Genomic DNA, 21,567 nt, shown 5'->3' with positions numbered 1-21,567 from the left:
TGTCCACCTTTGCCGACATGACAGGTGGATATAGTGGTGTCCACCTTTGCTGACATGACAGGTAGATATAGTATTAGCCACCTTTGGCGACATGACAGGTGGATATAGTATTATGACTGTTTACTGGCACACCGTTATAACAACTTTTTTTTGCACACAGTCTACAATGTCCCATCGAGGAAAAAGAAGAGGACCAAAATAGAGATTACCACAAGAGCCATGACTACCATCCTCGGTGAGCAACTGCGGGACCTGGATTCTGCGTGGCAACGTCAAGAAGATGTCAGACTGCAGCGCTTCATGGATAGTGAACGCGAATTGCAGAAAAATTTACTAACCCAAATGGCAGCAATGCATGACAGGGTGAGTCAGGATCAGGCAAACCTTTGTCGAGAAAATCATGATTTTCTACGACAATTACTGTCCCAATCCTGGTCACCACCCACAGCAACGTTGCCACCCCCAAACGCATATAGTCACCAACCACAGTCACCGCCATCATTTGCCCATACTTCTCAGTATGTGCAACAGGTGCACTCTCCACCCTCATTTGTACCCAATTCTCCAGCACAATCTACACCTGCATTTGGTGAAAGTGGCTGGAATGGGCATAATGGGCAACATTCCCCTTCTCCAAACAACACAGAGTTCAGAATTTACCGTAATATGTAGAGGTTACAGAGTACATTGGGGTAGATATATCTCCCCTAGATTTTTTCTACAGTTTATTCCATGTTTCTTGAAAAGTTTGGGGATACTTTGTTTGGACTTAATATACGTCCAGATTTTAATATTATTTTATAATTATTTGTTTGGCCACGGCTAAGGTATAGGTGGCAATTATTTATTTTAAAATGCTTGTTTGTTCCATTTGAAATTTTTTCAATTTTTCGCTGGGCTTCCTGCTCGCTGACACCAAATATAGCAGGTTTTCAACAGCTGGTGAGGGGGTTAAACAGCAAGGATCGCAGGAATTCTGCAATCCTCGCTGTTTAACCCCCTCGCCAGCCACATTGAATACTACCCATGCAAGTTTTAATTTCACCATCTAAAAAAAAAAGTGTATTTTTGTATTGTCTGTTTGAGAGAATGGTTTACAAGACATTTCACACATGGCCTGTGTTATAAACGTAGTTTATTTTTTGTAACTCCTTATGAAGGCATTGTTACACATGCTATCAAACAGTTAATGCATGAAAGATATGCATTTGAAATAAAAATGTATGGTTTAAGCAACAGATTTATGATTTATTAATTACTGCAACATGGCATCCAGATTATTTGTAATAGTGGCACGTATTACTTCTGGGGGATTCACACCACTTTGGGTCTCAGGGGGATGTGGGGGGGCAGGAACAATTTCACTGCCAACCTGATCATCTTGCACATCCCACTCTGGCAAATAGTGTTCTTTCTGTATCTCACATATGTTATGCAAGATACAGCATGCTGCCACAACGTCAGGAACAAGGGTAATGTGAATGTCATTGCGCTTCAGCAAACACCGCCAACGTCCCTTGAGCCGGCCAAAGGCGTTCTCCACCACCATCCTGGCAGAACTGAGGGTATGGGTGTAGTATATCTGCTCCGGTGTCAACCTAAGATGCTGGGTATAACCTTTCATTAGCCACCTTCTTAGCGGATAAGCAGCATCACCAATGATGTGGATTGGAACCTCGACCCCCTGCACAAACTTTGACTTCTGCAAAGAAAAAACAGTATCAATATACAGCAGTGTAACGTGTAAACTTGGGAAGTATGATACAGACTTTGTATGGGCATATATATTATAGGGGACACAAGCATAAATTTACCTCTTCAGGGAATAGCCTGCCATTGTTCCTCTCCTCCGCTATCTTGTAGATGTCCGAATTGGCCAGAACACGGGCATCATGAGAACGTCCTGGCCAGCCAATGAACACATCGGTAAAACAGAAAAAAAATTATTTGTTAGAAATACAATACACAAGTGTACAACAACCTCTAGGCTCTGCAGCTGCTGTGCCACTACAAGTCACAGGATGCCCTAAAACAGTTTTGCTCCTAGAGAATGCAAAATCTGTGAAAGGGCATGCTGAGATGTGTAGTTCCACAACAGCAATCCTCCCCCTCCAAACTTACAAAGGTACTTACCAATATTTATGGTCCACTACTGCTTGTAGAATGATGGAATGCCACCCCTTGCGGTTGTAGTAGTCCGCTGCGCTGTCTGTAGGAGCAATTATGGGTATGTGGGTGCCATCAATGGCACCTGCACACTGCGGATATCCGCGACGCAGGAACCCAGCCACAGTCTCATCCAGTCTCTGTCCCTGGGGTAGGGAAATGAAACGGCGATATAAGGAATCCAGGATTGCCTTTGTCACTTCCCGCACCAACACACACACCGTGGAGATGCCTACACCAAACAAGCAGGCTATTGTGCGGTACTCGCCAGGGGTAGCATACCACCACAAGACAATTGCCAGTCTTCTGCTGGGGGAAATAGGCTGTCTCCAACGTGTTGTTTGCCTGGTAAGTGCCGGGGAAAGGAGTTCCAAAAGATAATTAAAGGTTCCATGCGACATCCTGAAATGTGCCAGCCATTGATTATCCTCAAATGCCTCCACCGTAGCCCAGAAAACCTGCCCATGTTGCTGATCTCTAGCCCATAGTGTACGAGCTGACGCACCAGTCACACGCAGTATGGATGCGATGCTGGACATGATTAAGGTTCTCCTCCGGCGTAAGTAATGCCGGCGATTGGCCTCCCTCTCCACCAAAAAATGGTACCTCCTTCTCTGCATCTCACACTGTGCAACAATGAACAGCATGTGTAGCTTAATCCAAGCATCACAGCCTGCAAAACACAGCAAATCCACAAGAGCATACAAACTCTCCATCCTCCACATGTTCTCAGCAGCCATAACAGCAATGTATTGTGGGAACTCCCCACAGGCCCTTTTGTAGTCAGCCCCCACCTTTGCATGATGTCATTCTTGTGAGCCAGCAAAGTGTCCCATTTTAATGATGACACACTGAAATGCTTGAAAAAGCCTGGCTTATTTGTGAAAGGGGTATACCCGGGTTTTTCCCGGGTCTGAGGTGTAGTGTGAAAGGGGATCTGTTACTAAAATCCCGGGAGTGACCTTGGCTGAAAATCCCGGGTAAACCTGGCCAAAATCCTGGGTAGTATGTCTAAAAGGGGTATAATTCAGCCACAAAGTGAGCATAAGGATCCTTTAATGCACGCATTGTTATGATGAAAGAACAAGGCTTCTCTCATTGGGGCAGATGTATTAAGCCTTAACAAGAGATAAATTCAAGGGTGATAAGGAGAGATAAACGTCCAGCCAATCACCTGCTAACTGCCATGTTACAGGCTGTGTTTGAAAAAAGTCAGTAAGGAGCTGATTGGCTGGACGTTTATCTCTCCTTATCACACCTGGATTTATCTCTTGTTAAGGCTTAATACATCTGCCCCATTGGAAGAAATTGCCTGTCCTTTTAAATCAACAGGCGCAACAGAGCAGCCAAACACATTTTCTAGGCAATGTGTGAAGCTATTTTGGTCACATGGCAGCACACATGGAAAAATAACTCCCCAAAATGCAGCCTGCTTGGAATACTGTGTAAGCATTGCACATGCATCTGGTTTTGTTAATCCCTTTAGTAACTGTCACTTGTGTCTTTCAAGACCCAGGGGAGTTATTTTTCCATGTGTGCTGCCATGTGACCAAAATGGAATCGGTACATCTGTCAGAATGAACTTAGGTCTACAGTCATTAGGTCGACCCCACTAGGTCGACTGGCAGGAAGGTCGACCTGATTTAAGGTCGACATGGGCCAAGGTCGACATGAGTTAAGGTTGAATTTGCATAAAGGTCGACATGAGGAAGGTCGACTGGTCATAAGGTCGACATGGGTTTTTCACTGTTTTTTTTATCCAAATGTCGACACAGTCGACATGGACACAGTTGGCAATGAGAATCGGACCCTCGCATTGCTCGCTTCGCTCGCAATGCTTCGGGCACAGCGGCTCGCTTCGCTCGCCACAGCTTTAATAACCTCCTCCACGCCCTAGTGGATGGTAGGGCATGAAATACCGCCTGTTGGCACATGTCGGCTCAAAAAACTGTAAAAAACCCCATGTCGACCTTATGACCAGTCGACCTTCCTGCCAGTCGACCTAGTGGGGTCGACCTAATGACTGTAGACCTAAGTTCATTCTAATAGATCAGTGGTTACCAACCTTTTTTCTCTCCCGTACCCCTTGATTAAGCTTTTCATTTATAAGTACCCCCTCCTCTCAATTTGAACTATCCACAGTAATTACAAGTGGAGTGGAAGTGAGTGGTATGTGTGTCCTTATATTAAGGGGTAGCTGAGGAGTAGTGTGTGGTCAGGAATTGAGTCGCTCTGTGCCTGGCCGCTGGCTGTGTACTGTCTCCGGGGTTCCTGCTAACGCCTGTAAGATTAATGCCACTGCTTCCTCCACCTGTGACAGAGCAGGTAGCTCCTAGTGGATTGCTGAGCTAAAACATGAGAAGACACTAATGACGATGCAGACAGAACCAGAAGTGATGTAACATAATTCGTCTCCATGGCCATTTGGAGACTTATCCTGGAAACTTCTTCTTCCGCCATTATCAATATTATTTTCAAGTACCCCCAACTGGTCTGCAGAGTACCCCCAGGTGTACTAGTACCCCAGGTTGGGAACCACTGTAATAGATGACCGTTTCCCAAATAAAGTCATATGTGGAGAAAGGGCTCTGGAGGAGGACAACAAAGCACCTGTAGGAAGAGAGAAAAGAAAAGAGGTCCAATCTACAGATAAAGATAAATTAACTGGAAGGAACATTTCAAGCCAATCCAGAAAGTAACTAGTTACCTGCGATCTTTCTTCTCTGTGGCGATTACACCCTGTCACTGTAGCTGCACATTGCTGAAGACTATAATTTACCCATACTAAGGAAGGTCAGGTTCTTGCAGCTTATATTACTTAATGTAACACTGCTGTTAAAGTACCTATTACTCAGAGGTTTTAAATATCTTAGACTTCTTTGATATAGACAAGAAGTCATTTGTCTATGTTATTAGGCCTGCCAAGAATAGGCCATGATTGAGTTGCATGTGTTCAGATGTAATGTATGTGTAGGTCATGCTCCCAAGAGTTTCTTGCTTACAACTTTACACGTAAAACTCTTATTTGCTAAATATATATATTTTTACTTAACCCCTTCACTATGTAGCCTAGTTGGTTTCATGGTATCTGATTGATAAGTTGACAGTCAATATGTCAACACCATATGGTCAACTCGCCCATAGCAACCAATCATATCGTGTCTATCATTTGTCTATTGTATCCAAGAAAATGGTAGACAGAATCTGATTGATTGCTTAAGTAAATATTCCAAAGGTCAACACAATCAAAAGGTCAACATGGTAATGATCGACATATGTAAAGGTCGACATGAGGTTTTTTTTAAAGTAATTTTTCTTTTCTTTTTTGAACTTTTTCATACTACCAATAACTAAGACTCTGATTAGGGACTGCTGAGAGCAATGGAGCACCTTGCCCGAAGCATGGATAGAGAAGCAAGACACAGAACACTCATATGGAGTCCATGTGATGAAATCTTCAAGTCGACACCAAAAAAAAACCTCATGTCAGTCCTTTCATGTTTTGACTTGTGCATGTCAACCATTTGGTGTTGACTTACTGACTGTCGACCTAGACACTGTCAACCCTTTATACCATAACCTGGCCACTTAGCAACATCTACAGTATATTAGTAATTATGTATGCACTATCCTAAGTGGTTCCAAAACTTTCTTGAATCACGGCACCCTGGAGTATCAGAATTTTTTAAAGGCACCCCTGATCCAAAACCTTCTTATTGAAAAAAAAATGAAGTGTGCTTAACTGTCATCCTTGGGTTTTGTCATGTGGTGGACATAGTTGTGGTTCTAACTGTAGACATAATGTATAATTGTCATTTTTGTGTCTATTACTTTGAGCATCAATATTTTTTTGAACCTGGGCCTCCAACCCGAGGCACCCTTTCAAGTGTCCCAAGGCACCCCAGGCACACCCCTAGGCACACAGTTTGGGAATTACTGCAATATCCACACATTACATCAAATAGTTTGTGGTTCTATCCACCTTTCCAAAACGCAAACCGCTGGATTCTAGATTTTATAATAAAATTTGCATGTAAAACTTATTGCATAGATAGCTCCAGTTTTGTACCTCACTAGCTAGGGGCCCACCTCTTGCTCTAGGGATCAGGTTCCAGACCTCTCCCCCCCCCCCCCCCCCCGAAGACTGGCCCAATCTCTAAATTTGGGCCCCTATCACTGAAATGCCCTTCATGCCCTAATCCAACACTGGATAGCTCTAAAAGACATAGAATTTTGAAATATAGTCTACTTACTGTGTTGAATGAGGGAACCTCAAGTTTAGTGATGGGATGTATATAATTATGCGAAGTGGGGGAGCAGGTTTTCTTAAAGTAAATTTTTTTTTATAACCATAAATTTTTATTAGAAAGTATACAAGATTTACACGCATAAGCTGTATGAATCACAGTAAATAGATTTGGCATATTCATGTTACAATACAGGGTATGGAATGGTAATTTAGAGTTTATACCAGTGAGATAGCTTAAGAGCAGTCCATTCTTGAGTTGTCCTTTAGGGAGGTTCTATGTTCTTGGACTTGGTATGTTGTTTTGAACTGTGATCCTTTATCAATCGTGAACCATAATTTTTTAACTTTAACAAATAAACATTTTTGAACATTAAACAGTAGCAAGCCTGACACATCAGCGTTGGATTTTATTTGTCCTAAGGTATAGATGTGTGGTCTCGCGTAGTCTTTAAATTGAACATCTCACGCTTAAAGGCATTGTGTCAGACTTACTAAAACACATTTGTATAAAATGCATGAGAAAGAGGGGGAATTGGGTTTAGATTGGGGGCTTAGAAATAGAGAGGGAAGAAAGAGGGTTGAAAGAAGAAAAAGGGAAGGGAGGAGGTTGCGCCGGTCTCCGGGATTTCAGCCTTTTTTTTTTTACATCTGAGCGACCATGTTTTGTTAGATCTTCGCCTAACCAGGTTTGGGTTGAAGTTTGTATCGTTTGGTTCTATGTGTCTTGTCTAGCTTTGGGTGTGTAATTTTATGTCATACATATATGCAGTTGTCTAGTTATGTCCAAAGGGAGTGTTTTTATGTAGTTTTCCCATATGTTTAGGGGTTGTTTTTGAGGTTGTCTATTCTGTATGCGTGTCCCTAGCCATGACATTTTAAAGAAGAAGAAGAGTTTATCTTCAAAGAGTTGCATAGAGGGCGGGAGATGGCATATCCATTGTTGTAAAATAGATTTTCTAGCTACGCCAGCAGCTATAGAGAGGAATTTTTTTTCTTCTAGGTTGTTTTGTGTGTACGACTTTGTTACCCCCAGGATTGCCCATTCCGGAGTGATGGTGAATTTTATTTTCATAGTTTGATTTATAAAGTTTGTAACTTGTTTCCAGAAATTTTGTATTTTGGGGCATTCCCAGAAGCAATGTAACAGGTTTGCTTGGGGTTGGGTACATTTATGGCAAGAGGGTGAGGTGAAAATGCCAATCTGAGATGCCCGTGATGGGGAGATATAGCTCCGATAGCAAATTTTGTATGTCATCTCTTTGTAAGGCATAATTGGCATGTTATGTAACGATTGCTGTAGTGCTTCTATTATATCTGCGTAAGTGAGGTGTGGAAAAATTTCAATCCACTTGTGTATGCCCGTAGCAAAGTTTCGTGAGAATATTGGTGTACGGATGGTTGCGTAGAAAAGGGATATTAGCTTAGGTGTGTGATTAGGTAGGAGAAAGCATGCGTCTAGAGGGTTGGAGAGATCTTTTTTTGTTAGGTCCTTGAGGACTGCATGGGTGTAATGTTGTGCTTGGTAAATTGCTAGTGTGTGTAGTCGTGAATGCGAATTTGTTCGAGATTTGGGAGATGGTTAGTGGTTTGTGAGTTTCAGTATTCATGATTTGCATTATGGAAGATAGACCCAATTCTGACCATAGTCGAAGTGGAAAATTAGATTTCCCCTCCTGAAATGATGGGTTACCCACCAGTGGGAGGAAAGGAGATTGTTTTTGGTATAGGTTCCATGATTTACGAATTTTGAACCATACCGCTCTTGTGGTTGTCAGGATTGGGTTATCTTGTATTGATGGGGGTAAGTCTTTTTTATCCATGTGCAGGAGGGCTATGAGGTGTATATTTGGTACTAGTTGTTGTTCTAATGTGGAATTTGCATAGCTATTGGTGGAGTTTATCCAGTCCTTGATGTATCTGCAAATTGCCGCCTGGTTGTAAAGTGTCAGGTGTGGGAAGTTAATGCCTCCCTCTTTTTTGCTTTTTGAAGTATTTTTAGGCTTAACTTGGGTTTTTTGCCTGACCATATAAACCTGCGGAAGGCACTATTGATGTGGGTTTCATCTTTATTGGTTAATATGACCGGAAGAAGTTGGAGGGGGTAAAGCAGTTTCGGAAATGATATCATTTTTATGAGCTGAGCTCTTCCTAAAAAGGATAATTGTAAGTCTTGCCAGTGGTGTAGTTCCGTGATAACTTTTTCTATAATTGTTGATACATTAAGTCTATACAGTAATGTCAGGTTTTTGGGAAGCTGGATTCCCAAATAGGGGATGCTGGTTGTTGCCCATGTTAGTTTGAGCACTCTTGCCCAGGGAGGGCATGTTTGGTTTGATAATGATAGGGCTATTGATTTTTGTAAATTAATAGTGAATCCCGAAATTGCTCCAAATTGTTCTATTTTTGACATTACCATCTGTAGGCTGACCTCAGGGTTTCCAAAAAATAGTAAGAGATCATCTGCAAATGCTAGAATTTTGAGTGATCTATTACCTATACGTATTCCCTGGAAAGAAGCCATGTTATCTAGCAGTCTTATTAGGGGATCTAGGGACAGATTGAACAGGAGGGGGGACAGGGGGCATCCTTGACGGGTACCCCTGAATAATTTAACTGGTTCTCCAATTAGATCATTAACTATTAGTTTTGTGGATGGATTGGTATAGAAAAATCATATGATGTTGATAAATCTTGTGTCAAACTGCCTATGTTCAAGTATTCCATATAAATGTTCCCAGGTTATTTTATCAAATGCCTTCTCCGCGTCAAGGCTTAATAGTAGAGATGAGCGGGTCCGGATCCCCGAGATCCGACAGATCCGAATATCGGGGATCCGGGCCAGATCCGAGCCGGCTCGGGTGTTCCCGCCTGAATTCCGGACCAATAACGAGGCCGAACGTCATCATCGCGCTGTCGGATTCTCGCGGGAGCGGGATCTTATAAAAGACGCACGCGCGCCCGCCATCTTCACTCCAATCTTGGAGAGGGAAGAGGGTGGTTGGGAAGCTCTGTGTGCTCCGTGCTGTGCTCTGTGCCATGTGCTCCGTGACCTGACCTGTGCCCTCACTGCCCTGTGCTGTGCTCCGTGCCATGTGCTCCGTGCTGTGCTGTGCTCCGTGACCTGCCCTCACTGCCCTGTGCTGTGCTCCGTGCCATGTGCTCCATGCTGTGCTGTGCTCCGTGACCTGTCCTCACTGCCCTGTGTTGTAGACTTGTGGCCTGAGCCCTGTAGTGTGATTTAACTAACTAGGTGCTGCAGTGCTCACACGCAGGGGCTGCAGTGTCCACTGTCCAGGGGCTGTCCTGTGGCCCGTGCCCTGATGTGATTTATTTAGCCCTAAGCCCTGTGTTGTGATTTATTTTATTTAGCCCTGAACCCTGTGTTTTTTTTGTGATTTAACTAACTCAGTGCTGCAGTGCTCACACACAGGGGATGCAGTGCTGCTGAGTAGTACACTGTGTACAGGGGCAGCATTAATACAAGGGGCTGTGTCCAGTGTGACGGCCTATATCTTATCCATTGTCCAGTGTCACAAGTCACTCACGACATATATCCTGTGTCCTGTCCTGTGTGACGACTGACGACATATCCTGTGTCCAGTGTGACGACATATATCCTGTGTCCAGTGTGACGACATATATCCTGTGTCGTGCTGCAGTGCTCACACGCAGGGGCTGCAGTGTCCACTGTCCAGGGGCTGTCCTGTGGCCCGTGCCCTGATGTGATTTATTTAGCCCTAAGCCCTGTGTTGTGATTTATTTTATTTAGCCCTGAACCCTGTGTTTTTTTTGTGATTTAACTAACTAACTCAGTGCTGCAGTGCTCACACACAGGGGCTGCAGTGCTGCTGAGTAGTACACTGTGTACAGGGGCAGCATTAATACAAGGGTCTGTGTCCAGTGTGACAGCCTATATCTTATCCATTGTCCAGTGTCACAAGTCACTCACGACATATATCCTGTGTCCTGTCCTGTGTGACGACTGACGACATATCCTGTGTCCAGTGTGACGACATATATCCAGTGTCCAGTGTGACGACATATATCCTGTGTCTAGTGTGACGATACTACCTCAGATACTACCTTGCAGACTAAATAAGTACTGCACGAAACGCCCACTGCTCCTTGGCTGAACATGAGGAAGCCAAACAGGGGTTTTGGTACTTGATTGGATCTTCTACCAGAGGAGCGCAGCTACTAGTATAGCTTTGAACGAAGATCGGTCCTTCTCTATTGGGGAAGAATAGATGTCATCAGTGACATCCAGAGTATATCCTCCTTTTGGGATAGTATGGATGGATTGATAAATGTTTGGGAAGAAGTAGTCCCAACAGCTGCTGATGGTCAGTGTACTAGACCAAGTGCGTGCCTTCGGGAGGAACACATGTAATGTGGTGAAGTGGTGAGGGAGGAAATGGAAAACGTACGCCTAGCCTGTCTGATCAAGTTTGATAAGGAGGTATCTTCACAAACCACGTGACCTCATGCCAGATAGGGGTCTTGTTAGATATTAAACTAATCAAATGTTCTCTTCTCTTGCTAATGGTGTGGAGGTTCTAAAAGAGGAGTGCAGCTACAAGGGGGGGGGGGGGTTATTAAACTGCCACAATGTCTGCCCCTGTAGTGCTGCTCTGCTTTCGACATGTGCCAGGTTGGAAGTGTAAGGTCCACATGTATGTGATGCCCACTGCTGTCGCCTAGCTTAGTCATCCAGCTACCTCGGGATAACCTTATGGCCCTACTACAGTAAATGAAAACGATTTTGTGAGCTGTGAAGTGATCAAAATTGTCTAGAAATGAGTGGAAACTAATGTTATTGAGCTTAATAACACTTTAGGGGCAAAAACAGGCCTGAAAACTATTATTTTAGCAATTTTTAGCATTTTTCCAAATAAATCCAGATCCAAAACCAAAACCAAAACCCGCAAGGGTGGTTTTGCCAAAACCAATCCAGATCCAAAACACGAAGGGAGATCCAGATCCAAAACCAAAACCAAAACCCGAAAAAGTGGCCGCCGCACATCTCTACTTAATAGTATGTTATGTTTTTGTTTGTTAGCTGTCGCGGATGCTATGGCCGTTATTGCAGATCTAACTCCCTGGACTGAGTGTCTTCCCTGAGTGAATCCTAGCTGGTAGTGCGTTAGTAAAGATGGCATCATTGTTTGGAGACGAGTGGCTATGATTTTTGCCAGGAGTTTGAAGTCCTGGTTTAGCAGGGTTATTGGACGATATGAGTCTACTTTTTCAGCATCTTTATTGGGCTTGGGGAGTAGAATAGTATGTGCCTCGTTAAATTCTGGGTATCTTGGGCTCTCTCTATGAAGAAGCCGGAACAGCTCCAATAGATTTGGTAAAATGTCATGTTTCAGTATTTTATAGTATTCTCCGCTGAACCCATCGGGTCCCGGAGCTTTGTTTAGTTTTGAGATATTTATTGCTGCACTTAGTTCATCGGCTGATATGTCAGCCTCTAAGATTTTTTTCTGTTCCGTTGTGAGCTTTGGGAGTCCAGCCTCCTCATAGAGAGAATTTGCCTGTAAAGTTGGGGGATTTGGCGGGGAGTATAGTTTTGAAAAGAACGTATGAAATTGTTTTGCAATGTCTGTGTGAGTAGTGATGTAGCTTGTTTGGTGTTTTAAGCGTGTGACATATCTTTTACTCTGCTGCTGGCGGACCATATATGCAAGTAGTTTACCAGACTTACCCCCCCAATTAAAGTATTTCTGTTTGCTGTAATCTACTTTTAATTGTGCTTCTTGATTAAAGAATGTTTCCAAAAGGGCTTTATGTCTAGAATATTCCATTTTGTTGTTCTCTGTTGGTCTGTCCACATAATTTCGGTATGCTTGGTTTAGGTTTGTGGAGAGATTTTGGATTTTATTTCTCCTTTCCTTTCTCCTGCGGGATATATATGCAATGATGTGCCCCCTCATAACCGCCTTGGAAGCGGACCAAAAGAGAACCGGGTTTGATTTATGGCTTTCGTTAGTCTCTGAGTATTCCCTCCATTTTAGCTCAAGGAATTTACGAAATTCCTCCTGCTTATAGAGGTATGATGGGAATTTCCAGGTATAATTAGAGTTTATAGGAGTATGAAGTTTTACATTCAGGTGGATAGGGGCATGATCGGAGATCAGTATGTTTTCAATTTTTGCTTCTGTGATTCTTGGTTGGAGGGAATCTTGTATTAGAATGTGGTCTATTCTCGTAAATAATTGGTGAACGTGTGAGAAGTAGGTGAATTCCCTGTCATTATAGTGTATTGTTCTCCATGGATCAATTAAATTATGTGAGGACATTAGTATAGTTAAACCGTCTCGTTTCCTGGACATTCGTTGTGGGAGCGAAGGAGATCTATCTATTGATGAGTCGTAAAGGAGGTTATAATCTCCACCTATTATAAGGTTGTGGGTATCTTTTGACAGTAGTAAGTTAGATATTTTGGTATAATAAGGTGTGTTTGGAGAGTTGGGTGCATATATGTTCATGATCGTAAATATTTCTCCATGTATTTTTATGGACAGTATTATATAGCGTCCCTCTGGGTCAATGTCTGTATGGAGTATCTCATACTGCAGACGTTTATGCAATAGAATTGCCACCCCTCGCTTTTTGCTAGTATATGGCGCTGCTATGCAATCTCCTATTCACGGTCCCACCAATTTGGCGAAGGGCCCTGCAATCCAGTGCGTTTCTTGTAATAGGATAACGTCTGCATTAAGAGATTTGAGGTGTGTTACTACTTTTTTACGTTTAACAGCTGAGTTTAGTCCATCTACATTCCATGACAGAATGCGGAAGTCCTGCCTGGTTTGTGTTGTGTTGGTGTGTGTTGGTGTATTTGGCATATTATCCGATACCTGATTTTAGGCGATGTCTTGAGATGTCGGATACGTATGATGGAGGAGACAACCGGTCCCAGCAAGCCGGGCGTCTCTGATCCTTCTTCATGTCTTTTTGTCTCGGAGGCTCAGCGCAAAGAGTGGAAAAACAGTAAGAGTGGGGGAAAGAGTAAGACAGGAGAAACAGATTAAACATAAGAATTATTAACCAAATTGAATACATGAGTTATTCAACACATTAATCACATGCACCAACCAAATGTTCCTTGCGGAACAGTCCAACAGGGGGAGTCCGAATAAAGGACTAAACAGTAGAGATTGAAATTTTTATGCCTGCTTCAGACATGTCAGTCGTTGGGGGAGAGCTGAAGGTGTTCCCTCGCCTCTTGGGGGGTGTTAAATGTCAGAGTTTTCCCGTCTGACAGTACTCTCAACCTAGCTGGGTATTGTAGGGTGAATTTATATTTATTCTCGTATAGATATTTACATATTGGGCTAAATTCCTTCCTCTTGTTAGAGACTGCTGCGGAAAAATCTTGGAATATCAGTATTGGGAAATCTCTAAGCTTTAGAGTGGGAGTTTTCCTGTAGAGGCGAAGGACATTCTCCTTGTCTCTAAAATCTAAGAATTTGGCAATGACTTGTCTAGGTTTTGTTGCATTTGGTGCCCTTTCTGGACCTATGCGGTGTGAACGTTCTATTTGTATGGTACCATTGGGAGTGGGCACTTTAAGAGCATTCACTAGATCAACACTTAGTAAGTCCGGTAGGTCGCCTCCCTTGATTGATTCGGGGATTCCTACGAATCTTAGGTTGCATCTCCTGTTTCGGTTTTCCAGTTCATCGATTTTAAGCGCCATTTCTTCTAATGCTGCAGATATGGGGTCTGTTGTGTTTTGGATGGACACTACTGAGTCTTCTAGTTCACTTGTTCTGGATTCTAGGTCGACTATTCTTTTGGTATTTTTGTCAATCTTGGTGACTATTGAGTCCAGGGAAGTTTGGATAGAGTCCAGTTTTGCATCCATTGATGCTTGCATGGTGTCCAGTTTTTTATCTAGTTGCTGGAAGAACGGTATTTCAGGAGGAGGAGTGTCAGATTGTGGTGTAGGAGAATCTGATTGTGTGGAGGGAGATTGTGAATCCTCCATGGTAGCGGAGTGTTGAACCAGTGGGTTTTTGTATTGTGGTTTAGGGCCTGGTTTGTTTTGTTTAACCATGACTGGGAATATGTGGAATGATTTCTGTATAAATTTGTCCATATCCCGTAGGGAGAGCACTTGCGGGCTTGCCTGGTTTTAGGCTGATAGGTTATCCCTCAAACTCAGGAGTTACATCATATGAAGCATGTCAGCAGGCATGTTGATTGTTGGAACACTGGTCGGCAGTTGGGGGGGTGTAGGTTTACATGCGTTTGTGTATGTGGCTACACTTCAACTCGTGTTGCGGTTAGGTATATAGATTAAAGGTCAGCCTATATCTTTCACGTATTTAAGGCATATGTATGTATCTTCAACTCGCGGTGGGTGTCTGAGTGTGCCAGTATTATGCACTCTGAATCTGTGGCAATGTGTCACTCTGATTGAGCCAAGTGAATCGGTACTGGCAGAGTTCTTATACAGTCATTGAATGCAGGTATAGAGATAAGAATGCTTGGTTTAGCTGGAGCAAGGCTGAAGTCGGTATGCTGCTGACTGACTATGCCCTGCAGGGAGCTGTCTTTTTCTCTAGCCCTCTCCCCCTCAGTGTCAGGCTGCCTAATGTCGCCTGTTGATGCAGTGCCTTTGTGGGCTGCGTTCAGCGTGGATGTTTTGGGGCTGTTATGGGGTCTTAGGCTGTCTTGGCCCCTGCCAGTGCGTAGGAAGGTTGCCGGGGATGTGGGTTGGCAGTTTATAATGGGCAGCAGTGAGACTCCGCAGTGTCTCCGTCCGCGCACACCAGACCCCCGCAGCGGGTCTCCCCGGGTAGACGGGCGGTGTGTTGTGCAGCAGTCACTCACCCACCTTGTGGCTTCCCTTCTGGCTTTTTGCGGTCTCACGCCTCTCGGTCTGGCAGCCCGGTGCGGTAGTCAGCAGGGGTCAGACGGAGCCTCTGGCTGGTTTTTCTCCCGCAGTCACGGTGACGCCGCCGCGCGTCACCCCGCTGCCTCCGATCGTGAGGAGGTGCTGCTGTCTTCGGGTGGTTAGCCGGGCAGCAGTGATGACTTCAGCTGTTTCACATCGGGTGAGGTGTTGAAACTGCAGCTTCTATGTCACCTGCAGGGTGGCTTTGTATTGGAGGCTGTAATGGCGTCTCTGTTCTCACGAGGTGGTAGGCCTCGAAACTTTGCAGGCCGGACTCCGGTGGATCTGTGGGTCCAACCCCTCTGATTTTGGGATGGTTGTGGTCAGCGGACGGTCTTCTATCCACTGGTGTAGAAGTAGTGCTCTTTTGAGGAGTTGGCAGGGTGGATTGCTGTGGATAGTTCAGAGGGAGATGGAGATGGGATTAAAAAGCGGCAATCGCGATGCTCCGCCGGCCGGAAGCCCCCTTAAAGTAAATTTAAAGAAAATGGGCAAATACAATCAATAGGTCCAATTTCATTTCAATCCTCATACATTAAAACAATCCAAATATGGTTTATTGAGAGGGCCAAAAACAGTTAAAACATTTCAAATACAGGATAGGGAGGTGGGTCCATTTCATTTATCTGGTCTTTGTAGACCAATGGTTAAAAAGTTTACCTTTTTGGTGCTTGTGGTCTACCGAAAAAACACCTTTTAAAAAAAAAAAAATCCTTTTGAAAACCAGGTTGACTTTTTTTCATTTTGACTATTGACATGTTCACCTCAAGTCCATGTTGACCTAAATCATGTTGACCTTTTATAGGTGTTGACCTATGGCCTGTCAACCTAAGGGTGTTGACCCACTGTATGTCGACCAAATATAGTTCGACAGAACGACCGCATCTCTGCAATCACATGGAACTGTTCTGAGATTGACATAGGATTGTTAGGGACATGTAGCTAGAGTTCTATTCTATTGTAAGTTGCACATACAGAGTAGGGGAGCCTGCACCTGATCCAGACAGATCTTTTGCACAAAATTGTGTAAGGTAAATTTTACAGTCAAGCAATTGGAAGTGGACAGACACATGACAACATAATGAAAAGAAAAAAAATGGAGATCCTATTAAAATTCCATTCCAAAATATTCCTTAAACAGCTTTGCTATATCCAATGCTCTATGATTGTGCTATATTTAACAATTAACATCTTGCCTACCAACTAAGATTGGGTTTAGGATATTTTCCCATAAACCATCCTGAAGCTTGTTATTAAACATCTTGATTGGGATACAGTCTATTATTCAGCATGCAATAATCAAGAACTTTCCAATGGAATCTTGGTATTTACATTGCACTGAATCTTAACCCTTTACTAAGCAATATATTCTATTACAATGTGGAATATACTGATTATTCTTTGGCAACAGACTTCACAAAGGATCTTTTTGGAATAATGTGGTTTATTTTCTTTTGGTAATGCTATAGTATTAGATTTATCATATTGTTCATATTGGCTGTATGTAGTCCTGTGTTTTAGTCAATGTAATACCGTGTTCTCACTGTCAGTGAGAAATACACGGCTTTTACCCGGCATTAAAATGCCGGGGACTGCAGGGACTGACCCCCGTTCTCACTGCAAGACAAATTTCCGGGTGAAGAAGTTCTACCCGGTAATTTGCCTTTTAACACGGGTTTTTATGCAGTGAGAACAGGTCAACCCGTGTCTCCATACCCGGATCTCAAACATGGGTAAAAAGAAGGGTCTTACGCGTGTATGAGATCCGGGTATGGAGACACGGGTTGACCAGTTCTCACTGCTTAAAAACCTGTATTAAAAGACAAATTTCCGGGTTGACATGCTAGACCCGGGAATTTGCCTGCAGTGAGAACGGGGTATTAGGTTAACTTAATTACCAGTGCTCCTATTCTTGCTATACCCTGTACTTTTCCTGACATCGCTGAATGTTTTTTTTACAATACATTGTACATATGTTATATTAGTTGTCTATCAACAGCAGCATAAATCTGTTGATGACACATTAGGACACATATGTAGAAAATATTTGCTTAAAAGAAGATTTATTTCTTCCTTCCTGCGTATAATGACAATCCAGAAATTCCAAGTTCTCTCACAAGATGCAGAATAAGAGAATATATATTTAGGAAACACTAGAGGGCAGCAAAACTTTGTAGACAGATGATGCTTCTAATAGGAGAGAAGAAACATCTTTTATCTTTCCTGATATCTGTGTTCCATATCTGTCTGCTGCAAGTCAGCATGGGAACAGACTTCTATGTAGCATGACAAGGGACAGCCAGCACTGAACATTAGTTGTAAAAACATCTCTGAAGCATACCTCAACTTCTGTCCGTATGAAATAGGGACACTTGCGCGGCGAAGCCGTGCGTGCGCCCGAAAAGGGGGCGTGGCGTATGCAAATGAGGGTGCGTCTTATGCTAATTAGCCGCGACCTCATTTTCATACGAGAATAGACGCTGTGCGCATGCGCACAGCGTCTATTCTACTAGATTGGGGGTCTCCCAACTGCCACCCCCCCGCAGCGGGACAATGCCTGCCGCGGGTGGGACAGCGGGACAGGACCCGAAAATCGGGACTGTCCCTCTAAAATCGTGACAGTTGGGAGGTATGCTGAAGATTAGTTGTAAAAAGAAAGTGAAGACTACAAGGCAGACTGTATGTGTGTACGTGTGTGTATATATAATTTTATATTTATATATATATATATATATATATATATATATATATATATAAGATTCTGTTCCCCGGTGTCTTGTGAAGGACCCGGAAGGAAGACTGAAAGCGGCACTCCAACGGATTTTTTAGGAATAAATTACCATTTATTGGAAAGTGACAACAAGTGGCATTATACAGGCTCCATCGACGTTTCAAGGCACGGCGGCCTTTTCCTCAGGATGCGCCCTAAAGTGCATAAAGTGCCAGTGTGGGTATTAAACAGAGCAAGATTGCCCTCTTACCTTATATGTAGCTTTCGGTTAACATGAAGCCTCCACGCTGCTCCGGCGTTGGCGGGCGCTGCTTCCGGGTTCCCGGGTCCAGCCCACTGGTGACGTGCAGCCGTCGTCTAGGTAACCTAGGAAACAACTTCTCCGGTCTCTGCCTGGAGCGCGTCTCGGCTGTGAAAGAAAATAAATAAATAAGACCAACTTAAATAAATAGTTGGATGCGTGTGAGTGCTGCAAATCAAATCAAAACATGTGTGGCTACTACTATTGCTGTGATATGATAATATAAATGAATACGGTAACGTTGCATGGATTAATCAATTTCTAATATGGAGACAACATTTGTTTCGGCCATCTCATTGTGTGTACTATTGGCACTGTGGGAATAATATCATCTCTGCACACATAATTTACTGTACATTGTTAAACTACACATAAGTGGTAGTCCATCATAGAAGTTCAGCTTATAAGAAAAAAGGGAATAATGCTAGAAGTTCCTGGAGGGATAGGCAGCAAAAAGACCACAACCGTTACACCAGTGACAACGACTTTGCTGTCGACGACTCCGACGAGGGGCCCTCAACGGCGAGGATCCCTTTAGGCCGACAAACCCGGGCCAGAACCAGAGGCAAAGTACCCAATACACCAGACGGGGCGGCCAATCAAGTAGGATCCAAAAAACCTCCCACAACAAACAAAAGGAGAATCAAATATTTAATTTATCGACACATGTGTTAATTAAAGATGAAGAAACAGTTTTAAATAAGGGACTTTTGTTTGTGCCTTTGAATCAACATAACACCTTTGATTTGAGTGTAGATCTACACAGATTGGGTCAATCCTTGAGAGTTAAAGAATTTTTTCAAAATACCATCAACAAACAGAATGATATACATGAAGATTTCATTAGGAAGCATGCTCACTCAACATTCGATCCTCCGTCGACAAACGCGTCCATAAAAACTTTTGTCAACATTATAGACCAATCAGTCCAGCGGTTTGATGCAAATGCACCAAAAAAGTGGTCCAACATGAGTAAAGGAGAGTCTAAAGCCCTAAAAAATTTGGCTGAAAATTCCAAAGTGACTATACGCCCCGCTGACAAAGTCGGGGCATTAGTACTACAAGCTACAGATATATACATCAAAAATCTGAATACATTACTGGCTGATACGGCTACATATCGGAAATTACCTGGAGACCCCACCAAATGTTCAAGAAAGAACTGGACAAGGTGTTAGTTCAAGCACAACAACAGAGACATATTAGTAAAAAAGTCTTCAAGACTTTAACCCAGGACCACCCTATCAGTCCAGTAATATACACGATACCAAAAGTACATAAGGACCCGGTGAATCCCCCGGGCAGACCTATCATCTCTGACCGGGGTCGCTCTTTCAACCAATATCACAATTCCTGGACTGTCTAAAACAACCTTTCATTGTGATGCAGAAGACGTTCCTTAAGGATACGACACAACTGTTATTGAAACTCATGGAACTCCAAGATCTACCTCAAGAAATCACTTTATGCACTTTAGATGTAAAAAACCTCTAAACGGTTATACCGCACGCACAAGCACTTTCTTCTATGAGGATGTTTTTACATAGAGTCAATTTTTCAGCATTAGATGTATCATTATTCCTGGAACTTTTAGAATTAACCCTAACAAGATTTTTTTTTATCCACAATGGGTCATTCTATCTTCAACTTACCGGATGCTTAATGGGGTCGAACGTTTCTCCTTCGCTGGCAAACGTGTACATGTTTGAGCAAGAACAGAACTTTTTCTTTTCAGATACAGCAATTAGCGAAAAAATCATCATGTACACGCGCTACATAGATGATTTGCTCATCGTGTGGTCTGGGGGTAAAGTAGCCCTTATTACTGTGATAGAAAACATCAACAGATATGATCACCCAATAAAATTTACTTACAACATGGACAGCCATACAGTCCATTATTTGGATGTGACTATCGAAAGGGTTGAGCATCAGCTCACCACCTCAGTCTATCACAAGGACACAGACCGGAACACCTTTCTGAAATACAGTAGTAACCATCCAAACAAATGTTGAGAGCAGCTCGGATCAACAGTGACAGAAGCAAGCTTGAGACCGAATTGAACACCATGATCTCAAAGTTCACAGCCAGAGGATACAAATATGCTGAATTGACCAAACAAAAGACACAAGTGCTAGAATTGACCCGGGCAGAAGTGCTTCAGAATAAGCCCCCCAGAGCAACACCCGACAAAATTCAGTTTGTGTCGACATATGGCCCAGCCACCAGGGTTCTTCCCAGAGCACTTAAGGCAGTATGGCCTCTGGTTACATCGGATAAAACATTACCAGGTTTTAAAAACAAGAGCATCATGCCAAGTTTTAAGAGGAGCAGAAATTTAAGGGATCTTTTAGTAAAGACAAATATTACCCAAGACCCAGGTCCTACAATATTTAACATCCAAAAAAAAAAAAGGGTTGCTATAAATGTCCGTCCTGCACAACGTGCAGTCACGTTATAGCAGGCCCCACTTTTCTGCATCCCTCCACAGGACAATCCTATGCAATCAAACATGTCGTGAATTGCAAGACCCCATATATAATATATATAATAATCTGCCCATGTGGCAAATATTGGGGCAGATGTATTAAGCCTGGCCAAGAGATAAACTGGAGATAAAGTGGAGAAAAAGTGGAAGGAGATAACGCACCAGCCAATCAGCTTCCAACTGTCATATTTCAAACACTGCTGATTGGCTGGTGTGTTATCTCCTTCCACATTTTCTCCACTTTATCTCCAGTTTATCTCTTCGCCAGGCTTAATACATCTGCCCCATTATGTGGGACAGACCATAGTCAACTTAAGGGTCCGAATGGCCCTACACCGTTCAGCGATCTCTTCATGTCTGCAAGGGAAAAGTGTCAATCAACCGGTGGCAAGACACTTCAAAGCGCACGGACATACATTGTCGGACTTAAAATGTAAAATCATTGATCATATTCCGTTACCCCCCAGAGGAGGTGACAGACAGAAGATGTTGTCCCAGAGAGAATCACAGTGGATTTTCAAACTGGGAACTTTGGCCCCTAATGGCCTTAATGAAATGATAGCCTGGAATTCTTTTATCTTAAAGTACCCTGAAAACAGCTGAAGCCCCCTCCCCCCCCCTTTTTTTTCTTATAAGCTGAACTTCTATGATGGACTACCACTTATGTGTAGTTTAACAATGTACAGAAAATTATGTGTGCAGAGATGATTGGCAGTGCCAATA

At 43.2% G+C, this 21,567-nt stretch overlaps 1 long non-coding RNA gene across 2 annotated transcripts in view; it reads right to left on the bottom strand.

Annotated features, from left to right (window-relative positions):
* Positions 1-1,264: 1,264 nt before the first annotated feature.
* LOC146079539 (uncharacterized) overlaps positions 1,265-21,567 on the bottom strand; it is a 210,598-nt gene continuing 190,295 nt past the window's right edge. For both annotated transcript variants that reach the window (XR_014474595.1, XR_014474596.1), the window contains 3 exons: positions 2,134-2,312; positions 1,815-1,903; positions 1,265-1,702 (listed from right to left, as the gene is read on the bottom strand). This is a non-coding gene — a long non-coding RNA (uncharacterized LOC146079539). The remainder of the gene's footprint in view (positions 1,703-1,814; positions 1,904-2,133; positions 2,313-21,567) is intronic.

This window comes from Crinia signifera, chromosome 5, assembly GCF_055691185.1.
Source record: "Crinia signifera chromosome 5, ASM5569118v1, whole genome shotgun sequence".
Classification (NCBI taxonomy): domain Eukaryota; kingdom Metazoa; phylum Chordata; class Amphibia; order Anura; family Myobatrachidae; genus Crinia; species Crinia signifera.
Note: the sequence above shows the minus strand (reverse complement) of the source record. Positions and strands in the feature narration are given on the sequence as shown.